Consider the following 17,733-nt stretch of genomic DNA (forward strand, 5'->3'; position numbering starts at 1 on the left):
TGATTCCAGAATACCAATAAATACAACACTAACTTCTTCATTCCAGTATGGGTATTTTTATGATTTATTTATTTTTTAATTGGATTATAATTACAATGTTGTGTTAGTTTCTGCTATACAACGACATGAATCAGTTATATGTACACATATATCCCCTCCCTCTTGAGCCTTCCTCCCACCACTCCTCCACCATCCTACCCCTCTAGGTCATCAGGGCACCAGGCTGAGCTCCCTGTGCTATACAACAGCTTCCTCCTAGCTATCTATTTTATACATTATAATATATATGTGTGTGTGTGTGTGTGCGTACATGCGCGTGTGTGTGTCAATGCTACTCTCTCAGTTTGTCCCTTCCTCCCCTTCCCGGGTGCTAAGTGGTAAAGAATCCACCTGCCAATGGAGGAAACGCAGGTTCAATCCCTGACTTGGGAAGATCCCCACCGGGGGTAGGAAATGATGACTGGCTCCAGTATTCTTGCCTGGGAAATCCCATGGACAGAGGAGCCTGGCCGGCTGCAGTTCCTGTGGTCACAAAGAGTCAGTCGGACACAACTGAGTGACTAAATGACAACAATGAAATCTACAAAGGCCTTAACAAACACTTCTCAGTGGGCACACAAAGCTCCCTCCACCATCTTCCAGAGGCCCTCCTGGGTTGTTCCAAAGTGTATTTAGCTCACTGTATTTGGAATTTAGTTGCTCTACTCCTTAGCACATGAATAGTGCCTGATAGGTATCGTGGGCCAGTGATTTTACTAATATGTCTTTCCTCAATATTGTTGTCAAGGAGCTTTGGTTTCAGAGAAGTTAAATTCTTACTGCACACAGATCATCTGTTCTTACTCATGGGCTCTTGGTTTCTCCCAGAATTTTAACTTGCACATGACTTTGGCTGGCCTCGGTGCCAAATCCCTGTGATCTTTTCGTTAATTGACTGCCAATGTCTAATTAATTTAGTTTCTCAGTATATTACTCAATTATCTGCGAGTGAATAACTTTATAAGCAATGTGTCTTTCTAAGTTCCAAACTAGCTTCCTAAGTTCCGACCTAAATTCCAAACTAAGTTTCCATCTGTGATATTGGATCTGAGTCAGGAGAGGGTTAAGATCAAGTTAGAGGAATTATTTCATAACCAGAGGTGAGTCGGGAATTTTCTGTTCCTTGTGAATAATCTGTGTGCCGACTTCCCCCTCAACAATGAATGTTAAGAGTTTAGTTGTCATTGCCATGAGAATCAAGGCAAAGTGCCCTCTGCTCCCCGATTGGAATCCCAAATGCTTTGCAAGAGGAATCTGACAGCCTGAATGGAATAGAAGAGTGTTGTCGGGGGCGGGAGAAAGGCGAGAGGGGTAGGAAGTGTTTCTTTTCCCTGACATTTGAGCTGTGAATTGTCAGGAAGGGAGAGATCTTGAGTGGGTTTTATCAGTTACTGAGTGGAGCTCTGCTCCAAGCACTAAGCTTATTTCTCAGAACCCCCGGGATACTGTAATTTTTTAGGTGGCATCTGGAATAGTGAAGGAATACAGGATTTGGGGTCCAAGTATTGGGGTTACTGCATCCTTAATATGTGGGTTAAATAATTGGGTGCAAACTATTTAAATGCTCTCTGCCTCCGTTTTCTTCTGTGTCAAGTGGGGAATAACAATAGCGCTCCTTCATGCTTTGTTGTGAAGTTGAGATGAGATAAAACATATGAAAGTGCTTTGTAGACACTAATGCATCACACTAAGGTCAATTACACATTATTAAAGGTGCCTGCCCCGTCTGGTCCGAATAATAAAACGCTGTTTATGCACTGGAGGTAAGACCCATGAACAGGCTACGCTAATTGACTTTTTAAAATGTTAAATAGTAATACGTCTCCCTTCCCCTCAACCCAAAGCAAATTTTTATGTCAAAAAGAAAAAAAGGAAGAAAAGAAAAAGAACACTGCTTATTGTCACAAAGAAGAAACATTTTAAATGCAACTTCTGATTTTTCAATAGTACCAACAAAGCACAAGAAGATACTAGGGATATTTGCTGGGCTTTCAGGGTTCAGCTTCCATTCTATTGAGCTCAGTCTCAAAAGTCTATCAGTAGCAGCCAATTAGTTACAAATTAACAGGGAGCAAACCCAGCATTGACCTTGGTTAAGCTCTCAATGAATCCTGTTAATTACCTTATTTTTTACTTGTATTATTCTATGGTGTAATGGTTTTAGATGCAATCATACAAATGAACTGCCTTTATACCCTACCTACCTCTTTTTTTCTTCTTTTTTATGTTGAAGAAAAAGAATATTTAAAATTGCATGAGCTAGTCCCTTTATATTGTTAACTTCTCCACTCTTTCCCCCTTGATAATTCCACTTATATTACTTTTGCTGTTTGGGGGGTTTCATTTAACATCACCTTATGGAATCTGTTAATCATGCATTATTAAGTAGAGAGGAAATTGATAGGGAATGAATTTTCAAGTGGCCAGAGAAGAAAACAATCTACAATGTCCTAATTTAAAGTCCTACAGATGTTTAAGAAAGTAAGGCCTTGGTTATCTTGATACTAATTTCATAAACAATATTTTTCTGAAAGATATCATTTCACTGATGGTTTTCTTCTCATGGGGTCACACCACATACACACACACACAACCAAAGACATCTATTTCTTTACATAGAAAATCATCATCTTCAGTGTGTATCCAATTCTAATTTGCTATGGATTTTAAAAAATTGCAATCAACAGACAATGTTATATTTGTTTTAGGTGTACAACACAGTGATTCGGTATTTTCATCTCATACAAAATGATCACCATGAGAAGTCGAGTTACCATCTGTCACCATGAAAAGCTATTACAACATTATTGACCATATATTCCTTACACTATACAATTACATCCCAGTGACATTTATTTTATAACTGGAGGTTTGTACCTCTTAATCCCCTTCCCCTATGTTGCCCAATATGGCGGGAATTGTAAAAGAAGTACTAGGTCTGTGTCTCTATAACAACAGCAGTTCCCTCTCATTACCCCTAAGATGAGTCTTTCTTTGGAGTTATGAAAATTCCTCTGCCCCCTTACTCTCAAGAAAGCACGTTGGAATTGCAAATAGATTCCAGGGTGGTAGTTATATAATTTGTATGTAAATAATTTTCCAATTTCAACACTTTAGAATTAGTAACACATTTCGTGAAACAATGAGAAATGCCTGGACATTTCTTATCCTTACACAAAGATTAGCAGAAACCCTCCAACTCCAGAGACACTGATGTTTAGATGTTGTTTAGTCGCTCAGTCTAAACAACAGTTTCGACTCTTTGTGATCCCACGGACAGTAGCCTGCCAGGTTCCTCTGTCCATAGGATTTCCCAGACAAGAATACTGGAGTGGGTTGCCATTTCTTCCTCCAGGAGATCTTCCGAGAGCAGGGATCGAACCTGTATCTCCTGTATTGGCAGGAGGATTCTTTACCACTGAGCTTCCAGGGAAGCTGATGTTTGGATACATCTTTAAAAAAAAAAATGGTGGACAACTAGGCAACTACTGTCAAGGGAAACCTTAGGAGCATTTCAACTCTACTGGGAGAGGGTTTGCAGGAGACCTTCAGAGTCATTTCCCTTCGACCCTGGATCCCAGAGGGTCTCCTGCTGCAGGGAAAATGTTCCCTTGTTGTATTGTCTCAGGAAGCGGCACCTTGTGGCATCAGCTTCAGAGTTTATTCCTAATTAGCCTGAGGACACAGGGGCACAGATTCCTGGGCAGAAAGGAACACAGCTTCACCACAGCCCTCCCATCTCCCCTTCAACCTTGCTTCCAAAACAGAGCTTGAGTATTATCATCTAAGATCCTCCAAGCCACCAGGGGAAATGCCAGTTGTGTGGGCTGTGACTTTGGGATCAAACCACAGAGCCTGTAGAGTCAAGTCCAACCTCCAAGTGCCAGCACCCAGGCTGCTCCAGCACAATGTTCCTACAGTCGCTCCACGAACAAGCTCCCTCTCCTAAATGCAAATTCAGATCTCCCCAACAGATTCGTCAAGCTGGAAATCTCTATATATACCCACTCTCACCCTCTGTAGGCAGGAGCAATTTCAGAGCTGTCTTTCTCGGTGAATTGTTAACCAACTCCGAGTCTGGCAGTGAACCTAGAGTGGCAAGCTTTTGTTGGTTTGTTTTAGGACAGCCAGGAGGAGCTCGGTGGAACTGGTCCGATGCCTCTGCGGTGCAGGTGTGAACCTGGGGGTGGGTAGGAAGTGCAGCCAGGGAAAACAGAGGGCAGGAGCCCAGGCAGACCCAGGTGCCCCAGTGGAACCTGGCTTCCTGCTTCCCTACCCAGGTCACAGATACCTCGCTGGAATCCTTGGACAGACTTATGAAGGCTTGCAAATTGGAATTTCAGGAAGAAAAATTGTTTGTAATGCCAACATTCTGAGTTGATTTAATGCAAGAGGAAACAGTATTTAATGACAGCTGTTTGATGACATTTTGAAACAGCAAGCCATTAGATTCAGTTCAGTTCAACACATGATCGTAGGCGCACCTACTATGTGCTTGGTTTTATGTTAGGCATTCAGGAGGAAAACAAGAAACATACTATATCCCATGGGATTCATACTCTACTAAGATAAACATCTATTTGGGGTACAAAAGGCTAAGAATACTTGTGAAAGAAACACATTTTTCCTAAATAGAGCTGAGGATGTCAGAAATCCAGAGAGAAAATTATTCAATAATAGAATAATCTTAGAATGACAAATTCCCACAATAATAACAAAAACAACAATGACATGTATACTTAGTGCAGATCTAATTCTGCTTTCATCTAATGATTTCAAAGAGTTTAGCAACCACTGCTGAGTTAATCCTCAGTGCTAAACCTGACTCTTCCAACTTCTTCTGGAAAAAAAAAAAAAAATTGGCACTAACAGTTAACATCCCACAGGGAAGAAGTTCTGGAAAAACAAAGCATGCTCACCCCCACAGAAGCATCGAGCAGCAAATTAAAGATAGTCTAATTTATTCAAAAAAGTAAGCTGGGACTCAGAAGAATCAAACCAATGCCCACAAAATAAAAGTCAACAGGAGAAGGAGTGTACATTTATTTCTTGGAGATGGAAATAACAAACTTTTATGTACCTGAGACATTCTTGTGGGGCTTTCTGTATTTCTCAGGGATCTAAGGTCCTGAGTATATCCCGAGAAGTCTTGCTCCATATTCAAAGAGGGAATTGCTTCCTCCTGTTTTAAAAACAGAATGGAGGATAAAGATTTCATTTCCCAAATATAATATATAGAAGCAAGCTGATTCAGTGATGATCTCCAAACCCTTTGATGGGTCCCCTTAGAACCAACCAACCATATCCATATGAAGGGAAAGGTTATGAATGAAAGAATTCAATTGTTTGCAGGAAAAAAGTGAGTCTGCCAGAGATGGAGGTGATCTGGAGCAGATCTGATACCTAATTACAAAGTAATCCAATACTTAGCAGTCTCACCTGGCAGTCTTTGTCTTCAAAGGATCAGACCTTTGAATATTAATGAATTCTTCACCTCCTTTCCTCTCTACTCCCCAGATAGCTACTCTTTCATGAAAAGTTGGTCTAATTTCTTAGCAGACCTCTCATTATCCTCTTATTCTAGGATACAGTTACAAGTATCCCTTTTTCCTTTTGATGTTCTGTGATATTGCCTTTAGGCTTGTTTTGAATTGATATTGTATATTGTATGACCCTTAAAAAATACACACACAGACAGGCACATTGGAGCTTCTACATGGAGATACTATTAATATAATAAAATAATATGGAAGTGTTAGCATAGGACAAACATCAGAGATGGCTTCATAAAAGCCTCTAAGACATGAGTTGGGTCAGGTAAGTACAGATAAGTGGGAACGTGTCAAATATGGAGGTGGATTCCCAGGTGGCTCAGTAGTAAAGAATCCACCTGCAATGCAGGACACTGGGGCTGGATCCTGGGTCAGGAAGATCCCCTGGAGGAGGAAATGGCAACCCACTCCAGTTATTCTTGCCTGGGAAATCTCATGAACAGAGGAACCTGGTGGGCTACAGTGCATGAGGTCGCAAAGAGTCACTCACGATTTAGTGATTCAGCAACAACAATGGTGGAAGGTAGGGTGGGTGTTGGGAAGTGGTGGGTGGCTCACATTTGTTGGTTTTCAAGGAAGAAAAGCTTACACAGATGGCCAAACTAAAGGCTATAAAGGTGTCCCGTGGACATCTAAGGACAAGACGCTAATCCCAGCCTGGACTCGGGAGGAGGCTGCCCCCTCCTCTGTGCTTGGTACAGCCTCAGTCTTGGCTCCTTCCTTGTTCCCTGAGTCACAGAACAGTGGAGGATGCCTGGTTTAGGGAGATGGCATTAGAACTGCGGAGCATGAGCTGAATGAAATAGATCTGATGTGAACGCGGGGGAACGGTAATGGTGTCTGCCAGGTTCCTAGCTTGGGTGCCCTGCAGAGACAGGAGGTATGAGGAAGAGCAGGTTTGGAAGGTGTTATAGACAGAGTTTGTGCCCCCTAATCCATATGCTTAAGACCTAACTCCCAGTGTGGCTGTATTTGGAGATAAGGGCCATAAGGAGGTAATTAAGTTGAATGAGGTCATAAGGTGGGGGGGCCCTAACCCAGTAGGACTGATGTCCCTATAAGAAGAGATATCAGAGATCTCCACCTCCATCTCTGTCTCCACACATGCAGGGAGACGCAGGCAGATGAGGATGCAGGGAGAAGACGGCCATCTTCAAGCGAGGAGGAGAGGTCTCACCAGAAACCAGCCCTGATGGCACCTTGATCTTAGACTTCCAGCCTCCAGGACTGTGAGGGACTGCATCTCTGTCTAATCCACACCCGGTCTGTGGTATTTTGTTACAGCAGCCGGAACTGACTGATACAGAGGGAAACACAATTAATCCACACTTGGATGAAGATGGATTTAAAGCAAATGGTGACTTAGAATTGGCAGGTCTTGGTTCGATGGAAGCGGAGGGTGAGAAAGAGCAAGAAGGAAGCAGGAGGAAGGGATGTGGTCCAGGTTGCAGTCTTGGATAGAGGATGAACTGTGGTGACTTGCCTTGAGTCTGAGGTTCCAGAGCCGGACAGGGCAGAGAGTGAATGTGTAGATAAGCTCTTGGTTGTAAGCAAGAGAAATTAAGATGAGGCAATTAACTGTATGGAGGTAGTGGGCTTGTAACAGAAATGAAACCTCGCGGAAACCCAAGGTCAGGATTCCAGTAGAGTCATTCCCCTGGAGTCCAGACACAGAGCAGCCCCAGGGCTCTCAGCAGATGCTCACTCCAGGAGCAGGACCAGGCTGCCTCGATGGCCTGTCTTCTCCCTATTGGCTGACTTACTTTCATTGTAATCCCTAGAGAGAGAGATTGTTTGGTTCAGGAGTTTCAATACAGGCTTCTAGGTAGCTTAGGGGTTGGTTGTGTAAGGACCTATCCTTGATCCAGTCCATTAAGGTGTTGGTCATGTGATAGAATGACTACTTGGCTTGACAAATCTATCCCTTCAGCAGTGGCTGTGAGCAAGGCAGCATCCTCTAGAAAGATCTGGGGTGTGCCAACCAGTGTCACTGAAACATCTAGAATGTTTGTAAGGGTTGGTAAGAAGATCTTTTTTGTGTGTGGTTTTAGGCTTGTTAGGTACATTCACAAAATGTGCATATATCATTTTGGTTTAGTTTTTTCAACAAATGAACTCATGTGCACGCGTGCTCAGTTGCTTCAGTCGTGTCCGACTCTTTGCAACCCCATGGACTGGGGCCCGCCAGGCTCCTCTGTCCATGGGATTCTCCAGACAAGAATACTGGAGTGGGTAGCCATGCCTTGCACCAGGGGATCTTCCCAACCCAGGGATCAAACCCATGTCTTCTGTGTCTCCTGCATTGCAAGCATATTCTGTACCACTGAGCCACCAGGGAAGCCCAAAATGAACTCGTACTTTACATTAAAGTGGTGGTGGTAGTGGTAAGTACCAGCCTGCCAGTGTTGGAGACCTAAGAGATAAGGGTTTGATCCCTGGGTCAGGAAGATCCCCTGGAGGAGGAAATGGCAACCCACTCCAGTATTCTTGCCTGGAGAATCCCATGGGCAGAGGAGCCTGGTGGGCTACAGTCCATAGGGTCGAAAAGAGTCAGACACAACTGAAGCGACTTGGCACACACACAGGCACTCGAATAATAAAACATCTTGGAAATTTTTCCACTCATCGCCTACACATCTACCATATTCATTATATCTACAGCTAGTATTCTGTTGAATAGATGAGATACAAATTTATTTATTCACCATCCACTGCTAGAGTTAGATTATATCTGATGAGCCTTTATTACAAACAATGCTTCAAGAACATCCTTGTACATTTTTCTTTGTGTGCTCCTAGATTCCTAGAAATGAACTGCTGGGTTGAAATGGATGTGCATTTTGCGTGCTGATAGCTACTGCCAAAATGTCCTCAAAAAACACTGTACCAGTTTATACTTCTAGCAACAGAGCATGCATGTGCTTATTTCTCCACATCCATATGAATGTTTCTTCAACTATTTTGAATCATAAACCCCTTTAGAGTCTGTTAAAAGCTATGAATCCTTGTTTGTAGGAAAATACACAGATGTACAAACACAGAACATTTTCCACATAATTTCTACCAGTTCACAGATCACATAAAGACCACCCAAGACTCAAGACTTCATATTAAGGGTCCTCCAAATAGACATGGAGAATCCCAGGGACGGGGGGGCCTGGTGGGCTGCCGTCTCTGGGGTCGCACAGAGTCGGACACGACTGAAGCGACTTAGCAGCAGCAGCAAATAGACATGTGTGAATGGGTCTCCCAATCTAGGAGAGTGGATCTCAGTCCTGGCTGAGCATTTGTTATGTATTTAGGTGCTGGGTCTTCGTTGCTGCTCAGGGGCTTTCTCTAGTGCGGTAACCAGGGGCTCCTCTTCATTGTGGTGTATGCGTTTCTCATTGCAGGTGGCTTCTCTTGTTGTGGGGCACAGGCTCTAGGCTTGGGGGGCTCAGTAGTTGCAGCTCACAGGCTTAGTTGCTCAATGGCATGTACGATCCTCTAGGACGAGGAATGGACCCCATGTCCCCTGTCTTGGCAGGTAGATTCTTAACCACGACCACCAGGGAAGTCCTTAGCTGCACATTGGATCACCTTGAAAAGGTCTGGCCCATGCCCAGGCCACTTCCCAGACCAAGTCAATCAAACTGTCTCGAAAAAGATCTAGGTAATAGAATGTTTTTTGCAAGTTTTCCATGTGATTCTAAGATGCATTCAGTTGCAAGAACCCCCTCAGTTTAGCAGAGGCTTAGAGAAGGGTAAAAAGAAGTCATTTGAAGACAGAAAGCCAGAGTGTACAAGGGACTCTAAGGATCTCAGACATGGCTGCAGACTTTTTTATTTTCATGAGTCACTGCGGGGTAGATAGGAGGGACGAGGACCTGGCACTGATACATATGTTTTCACTGAGAAACTGTTTCACATACACAAAAGTAGAGAACCTGAGCACCCACATGACCTATGAAAAAAGTGAAAGTGTAGTCGCTTAGTCCTATCCTACTCCTTGTGACCCCAAGGACTGTAGCGACCCCATGAGCTGTAGCCGTCCAGGCTCCTCTGTCCATGGGATTCTCTAGGCAAGAATACTGGAGTGGATTGCCATTTCCTTCTCCAGGGGATCTTCCCAACCCAGGAATCAAACCTGGGTCTCTCACATTGCAGGCAGATTCTTTACCGTCTGAGCCACAATACTTATTCGAATTTTTGCCACATTTACTCTGTTCTTGTGAGGGGGGCAATAGGTGAGGGCTGAGATTTCTCCCTCAAATAATTCAGTGGCGTTGTTACTTTTTAAAAGTTGCCCCTGGTGATTCTAAGGTGTAGCCAACGTTGATAATCATTGTGCATTGTGAAGCCTCCCAAAGAGAAGGAACCCCGAGAAATGAGTAGAAGGAAGAAATGACAGGGAATTCCCTGGTGGTCCAGTGGTTATGAATCCGCCTTGCAAGGCAGGGGACCTGGGTTCCATCCCAGGTCGAGGAACTAAGATCCTGCATGCCAAGGAGTAACTAAGCCCTTGAGCTGTAACTACTGAAGCCTGGAGGCCACAACCAGAGAGTCTGTGTGCCCGCAATGAAGATCGCACGTGCTACAACTAAGCCTTGATGCAGCCAAATAAATCTAAATAAATCTTTTTTAAAAAGAAGGAAGAAAAACCAAATGCAACCCTGAGAGCCCACAACTTGGACCAATGAGCAGAGCAAGCCCCCAGTGGGTGGCCTGACCAAAGGGCCTGGCCATGAGGGTCAAGAGCAGTGACAGTCTGCTTCAGGCTGCAAGGATGAAAGAAGGCTTCATGGGGAAGTAGAATTTGGAGCTGGGCCTTAAAGAATCCAGACAATTTAGATCAGCAGAAAGGAGGGGAGGAGGCATTTTCCAATCCGAAAGGAAGCTGGTAGTCAGGGCTGGTTATAGACTCAACCACAGGAGTCACAGGAGAGATTTCCTTCCCCCTGGTCCTGCTGAATTAACTCAGGGAGGCTCTCCAGGCTCCACAACCCCCATCTCTAATCTCATCTTTCTTCCTTCCTGTGCTGATTCTTCCCCTTAGAAATGTTTATCTACCTTCTCCTAGGCCAGCGGTTCTCAAAGTGGGGTCTGGGAGCTGGCAGCATCTGGGAACCTGGGAGAGAACCTGGACTGCTGCTTCAGACACATGGGGGGTGAGTCCAGCCTGCCAGGGGATTCGGGTGCACACTCAACTCTGAGGATTAATGTCATGGGGACTTCTGGCCGCGTCTGCTCCCTTCCCAGCACTGTTCTGTCTGGGGTTCTTCCTCACAGAGAGCTGGACTCATGGTAGGAGACACAAGGAAAAACTATTGAGAAATCAGCCTGGGGCAAGGCTATGGGGAGTCTGGACTTGAAACTGAAGTAAGAAAGGAGCTGTGAAGACGTTTGATCAGGGGAGCAAAAATACTCAGATGATGTTGGAGACTACGGAACAGCGTGTTAAGAATGCAGGTGGCCCCCAACCTCCGTGTGTGCCTGCTGTCACTTCAGTCCTGTCTGACTGCAACCCTGTGGGCTGTAGCCTGCCATCCTCCTCTGTCCATTGGATTCTCCAGGCAAGAATACTGGAGTAGGCTGCCATGCCCTCCTCCAGGGGATCTTCCCGACCCAGGGATTGAACCTGATTCTCTTATGAGGGTTCTTTACCCCTAGTGCCACCGGGGAGGGAAGCCCCCCAACCACACCCCACCCCCTGAAATGGCAGGCAGAGTTCATTGTGAATGTGCATCTTATGAAGAAGTGGTTTCATAACTTCTATTCAATTTTCAAATGAATTATGGCCTCCAAATGATTTAGTGATCATTGCTATAAAGAGGAAATTATTGTTATTACTTGCTAAATTATATTAGCTTTTGAGGTCATGTTTCTCACAGTGTGGTCAGGCTAGTATTAGAATTTATCTGATCTGTATGTTAGAAAATGTACCTTCTTAGGCTGTACCCTGGACCTAATGAATCAGAATCTCTGCAGTTGGCACCAGGAATCTGCATTTTTAAAGAAGTTCTCCAGGTGATTCTGGTTGATTCTGATGCATTCTGAGGTTCATGAACTGCTTCAGGCTTTAAATTCAAAAAGCCAATACTTCAAGGAAAGCTAAATTAGTTGTGAGTTTGGAAAGAATGTGGGTCATTAAAACATGGTGCTAAAGCACAAAAAGTCTTACGATGCGAACTGGGAATAGTAACCAGAGAACAGATTTTCCTGGGCTGTTCAGTGATCATTTAAAGCTAGGTTCTGTTGGGAGTTTGATAATGATATATGCACATGTATGCTAAGTTGCTTCAGTTATGTCCCACTCTTTGTTACCCCCTGGATCGTAGCCCACCAGGATCCTCTGTCCATGGGATTCTCCAAGCAAGAATACTGGAGTGGGTTGCCATGTTCTCCTCCAGGGGATCTTCCCAACCCAGGGATCGAACCCAGTCTCTTACGTCTCCTGCATTGGCAGGCAGGTTCTTTACCACTAGGACCACTGGGAAGCCCCAGGAATGACATATACACATTACTATATTTAAAATAGATAACTAACGAGGACCTACTGTATAGCACAGGGAATCCTGCTCAATACTCTCTAATCATCTAAGTGGGAAAAAAATTTGAAAAAGAATAGGTACATGTACACATATAAGTGAATCATTTTGCTACCCCTGAAACTAACACAACATTGTTAATCAACTATACCCCAATATAAAGTAAAATTTTTTAAATAAATAAACTTGAAATAAAACAAAACCAAAACAAAACAACAGGGCTTCCCCAGTGTATCCATCTGTAAGCAATCCGCCTGCCAATGCGGGAGACACAGGTTCAATCCCTAATCTGGGAAGATCCCAAAAGCCAGAAAGCAACTAAGCCGGTGCACTACAACTACTGAACCTGAGCTCTAGAGCCCATGTGCTGCAACTGCTGAAGCCCACGTGCCCTAGAGCCCATTCTCTGAAACAAGAGAAGCCACTGCGATGCGAAGCCCATGCACTGCAACTAAAGAAAAGCCTGCACAGCACTGAAGACCCAGCACAGCCAAAAATAAACAAATGAAATTTAAAAACATAAAAATAAAATAAAGCTAGTTCCTATGTGTATTACCATCTGGATGGCAAAAACAGATTTGAAATGAGTTCATCCTCAAGTTTTGATAGTCCAACTCAACTTCCCAGAGTTGGATAAAGACTAAGTTAACCTGTTTTCCTGTGTCAGATGGAAATAAGATAACTAAGAGGAAGGCAGAAAGAAAACTCCTGACCACATGAACCTACTGAAGGTTCGCCCCTCCCTGGAATCAGGCGTGTTGTGTTCCTGGAGAGAATCTTCTGTTTTATTTGCCTCCTACCATATACTCGGCACTTTGCCAAAAATCCTCTGCCTACATATTTTGAATTACAGATTTTGAAATATATATAATTTAAACAGCAGATCACCTGAGATTGAATTCATGGAAATATACTTGAATCAAAGAGTGGTTTTTTTTGGGGCGGGGGGAGGCGGTGCTGTGGAAAACAGAACCGAAGGACCTGTTTCGGTGGATTAAGCGTGTGTGTGCCCACGTTCTACCTCCATTAGCTGTGCGATGTTGACAAGTTATTTAAGCTCTCTGGGTTTCTACTCATCTGGAAACTAGGAACAATGCTCACATATATTTTCGAGAACGACTTGAGAGTGTTAATATAAAAAATAAGACTCACAGCAAGCACTCTCTAAACCTTAATAAGAATGAAATATGGTGCGTATATGTTTTTCCAGATTTCTACACTTTCTGAATCTGAAAAACCACTGCTTTTATAATCAGAAAAGAATGATAAATCAGTTTTGCTTTGTTGCTGTTTTTTACTTTAAAGTAAAAATGAGCTGAAAAGATAGTGAAACAAACAGATGCCATCTGTTTTTAGAGGAGCCTGTTTTTATTTGGAGTAGCAACAACATGTAACCCCTGGGGTAGCCTAATCTAACCACAGACGGTAGGAACACATAGAATGGTGAGTTCTGTACTGGTATCTCCCGGTGCCCTGGCTCTACAAACTTAGATCCCAAAATAGAGGAGTTAGGTCACACTGCTTCCAGCTTTCCCGCCCCTCTCCAAAGCAGTCTTCTTCATCAAGTGCAAAAACCTGGATCTCCAGCAACAAATTAAAGAAATAGAACAAGCCCATCCCAGGGCTTCTTTAAATATTCAGATAAACCCATGTGCCCCTATCAGTTAAATTAAGCTTTCCTAAGAAAAAGTAAGTCAATTAGTTCAAAATGTGGGTTAGTGCTTCTGGGTATTTAAAAGGGGATTTTTTTCTTTCTTTCTTTTTTAGTTCATTTAGAAACAGCCACGGGGCAGGCACATACCTACTCCTCTGCACGTCCTGTGAATTGCCACCACATACCTAGACTAGGCTGTCAAGAGCTTCAAAATCTGGTCCTTAAACTTTCTCCAAGTCCTGAAGATATCGCAATACCAGCTTTAAAATGTATCTTGCTTTGCCCTATTAGTTCATATACTTTATCTTCACCTTCTGACAAATTACTGATATTTGTCAAAGGGTACTTGGCATTGCTGTAGAACATGAGAAGACAGGATTCTAGCCTAACTGAACTTCTTCCTTCTTTCATTCAACTAATATTCTCTAAATGTCTGTGAACAAAGGTCAAGTGTCCAAGACACAATGAAATGTAGTTCCAGAGCACACTTGATGACATATCTTGCAAAACTCATTTGTCCAAATGGTTCAGATGAAATAAACCAAACTTTAGCAAAACACAAATACAATTAGATATTTCTTATGAAAATGAATTTCTGGAAGCAATTTCTGGGTCATAGAATATGAACATTTTTGTGGCTTTTGAGAGGTTGCCTACTTGCTTTCTTAAAAGGCTGTCTTAATTGATATTGACAATAAAATATATGAGAATAACATTTTCATACCAACATTTGGGGATAAAGTGATGACATTTTGTTGTTTGTTTTGTTTTGCTTTTACTAATAAGTTACTTTTTTGGCATATAGCTAATAGTTTCATGAATATTTTATCTTCTAAGACAATTGTAATAACTCTTCCATTATGTAAGATATGGAGGAGGGCATGGCAATCCACTTCAGTATTCTTGCCTGGAGAATCCCATAGACAGACGAGCCTGGCAGGCTACAGTCCATGGGGTCACAAAGAGTGCAACCCAACTGAAGTGACTTAGCACATGTAAGATATATATATTAGTTATGTGACATTAACACATATCTGAATCTCCTTTTCCACTTTAATTAGTACTGTAATGGTATTGAACTAAATGTTATTTAATAATAGGACTAACATCCACTTCAATCCTACAAGCTCTTTAAATATAAATGACTAGAAGAGAAATTACTATCATTATTAATTTTATGTTTGACTTAACTTTGACAGCCTTTACATTTGACTTCATTATTAGCCAAGACGAGTTTCATTATCAGAATATTATAACAAAGAGAAATAGCACTCTCTTAGGCTCTACAAAAACATAATTCTCTTATGGAAAACTACATTCCTTTAAGATATTATTTATTTTACAAACAGCCTAGGAGACTGGTAGGTGATTATTAGGTAGAAAGATCAAGAATTATAGTTACCAGGTGGCAATTAGAAACGAAAAATTCTACTTCTGTGAATCACTGTGGTAAGTTCACTCTGACCTATTTTTTTTTTTTTTTTTTTTGACAAAACATCAAAGATAAAAATAGGTAAAATCCTTCTTACTCCCTAGAGAGTAATATGGGACAACCTAGGAGTTCAACAGAAACACCTAATTCTGGTCTGATTGGGTTTGTGGGCATTCCTTTTGTCTCTAAAATCTTCATTTCTTCTAAGACACAAATGGGTCTCTACTTACAACAGCCCTGGAAAATAATCCCAGTATTTTAGGTGCCAAGTGATAAAGGTGACAGCTTCTTGGGCTATTTCTGCTGTGCTCACAGTCCAAGGTCTTGGGGGAGTCCTATTCTAACTCTCCAAGATTCCCAAATCGGATGACAGAGAAGTATTTTAGTGATAGGGAATTGTTCCCTTGAAGATTTTTATTTTTTATTTTCATTCTTTGGTTCCTAGAAGCTGATTGTGGCAAGCCACTTAACATTGGGCTACAGAGCCAAAGTTTCCTGACCTACAGAGGTCTCAGAGAGCTTGGGCAAGTGGCTTAATCTTTGGGAGCCCTTCTGGCCCTGGTTTTCTTGTTTATATTCAAGCCTGGAAATACTAGAGTCTTAGTAACTAAGAGCTAACAGTTGAATGTTTTCATTTCAAAATGAATCACTTTGCTGACAATGGTCTGTAATAATCAAAGTTATGGTTTTTCCAGTAGTCATGTACAGATGTGAGAGTTGGACCATTAAGAAGGCTCAGCACCAAAGAACTGATGCTTTCCAACTGTGGTGCTGGAGATGACTTTTGAGAGTCCCTTGGACAGCAAGGAGATCAAACCAGACAATCCTAAAGGAAATCAACCCTGAATATTCATTGGAAGGACTGATGTTGAAGTTCCAATACTTTGGCCACCTGATGTGAAGAGCCGACTCATCAGAAACGACCCTGATGCTGGGAAAGATTGAGGGCAGGAGGAGAAGGGGACAGCAGAGAATGAGATGGTTGGATGGCATCACTGACTCAATGGACATGAGTTTGAGCAAACCGTTGGAGATGATGAAGGACAGAGAAGCCTCGTGTGCTGTAGTCTATGGGATCACAAAGAATCAGACATGGCTTAGCAATTGAACAACTGCTCTGTGAACTTTTGTGGTGGTTAGCTCTCACCCCACACATAAATATTTGTATGTTTATTGAGTGTCTACTATGTACCAGCCACTCTGCTAAAATACACTAAGGAACTGTACTGGAAATGAACCAGAGATGAGGTGATAAAGGACACAGTTTCTGCTCTTACAGAGTTTTCTTCCACATCATAGAGTTAGATTACATGGATTCTATTTTCATCTGAGTTAGAAAAAACATTACTCAAGATGATTTTCAATTAAATTCAGCAGAATTTAGTAGTAAAACTCTGAAACAAAGATATGTCAAAATAGTTTTGATTTGAATTCACATTTAACCTCCAGACTGCTTTATAAATCTTTTATTAGTAATCAAATCAAGAAAGCATGACTTTAAAAGGAGAAACTAAAAACAGTGATGAAATAAAAAATTACTGTTCAGTTCAGTCGCTTGGTAGTCACCAACTCTTTGCAACCCTGTGGCCTGTAGCACGCCAGGCTTCCCTGTCCATCACCAACTCCTGGAGCTTGCTCAAATTCAAGTCCATCGAGTTGGTGATGCCATCCAACCATCTCATCCTCTGTTGTCCCCTTCTTCTCCTGCCTTCAATCTTTCCAAACAATGATGAACTGATTCCTTTTTATGACCTCTGCCCTCAAGAACACACAACATTTCTTGAATTTATCCACTTAAATCCTCCCCAGCTCATGTCTCTTGACAAATAGCTACCTGCATTCCCCAGTCCCTTACTCCTGCAATAACTTCCTATAATGTGGTCCACCAGAGCGGGAATCAATTTCAAGGAAATATTAAACCAAAGCAGTCATTACGTTCACTTTAACTTGTAAATATTACTGCAAACAGTAATGTTGTCGTATAGTTACTTTCCATCCTACAAAAATTTTTTAGTATAGAAATTCAGACTCATGATATTTCAGATGTTTCCCCAAAATGTTTATTCCTTAACGGCTAACTAAACATATATCCTATTCATTCATTCACGGTGAACAACTGGAGTGCTGTGTCCTGAGCACCAGCCTAAATGACAAAGGTATATTGACGTAGGAGAGGAAACATATAAAAAGCAATTACATTATTATATAATAGATAAGGTCAGAAGACTGTAATCAGAGTTGAATGTTTCTTTATGGCACAAACTCACAAAGTATGGACTGAATGGGAGTAAGTAGGTGGGTTAGAAAATGAAGAGAAAACATTGGGAATTTTTCCTTCCAAAACAACCATGCCACTACTTTCAAGTAATCTAAGAAATGGAGAAGCACAGATATATATGTGATACTTTATAATGATAATGAAGAGACAGAAAATGATGATGAGTATGAGTATCTTGTTGAAGTTGTAAACCTCTTAGGGTAGCTGACTGTTAAATAATTGCAATAAATGCTCTATACAGTGCTGGAATT

At 42.1% G+C, this 17,733-nt stretch overlaps 1 protein-coding gene and 1 long non-coding RNA gene across 2 annotated transcripts in view; one reads left to right on the forward strand and one right to left on the reverse strand.

The window, feature by feature from the left end:
- The window catches only part of KCTD1 (potassium channel tetramerization domain containing 1), a 212,169-nt gene that overhangs the window by 88,156 nt on the left and 106,280 nt on the right, over positions 1–17,733 (forward strand). The window lies entirely within an intron of this gene.
- LOC132343767 (uncharacterized) lies at positions 4,984–7,791 on the reverse strand. The gene is made up of 2 exons (XR_009492711.1): positions 6,676–7,791; positions 4,984–5,221 (listed from the first exon to the last, which is right to left on the reverse strand). It is a non-coding gene; the product is annotated as an uncharacterized lncRNA (long non-coding RNA).

Source organism: Bos taurus, chromosome 24 (assembly GCF_002263795.3).
Source record: "Bos taurus isolate L1 Dominette 01449 registration number 42190680 breed Hereford chromosome 24, ARS-UCD2.0, whole genome shotgun sequence".
Taxonomy (NCBI): Eukaryota; Metazoa; Chordata; class Mammalia; order Artiodactyla; family Bovidae; genus Bos; species Bos taurus.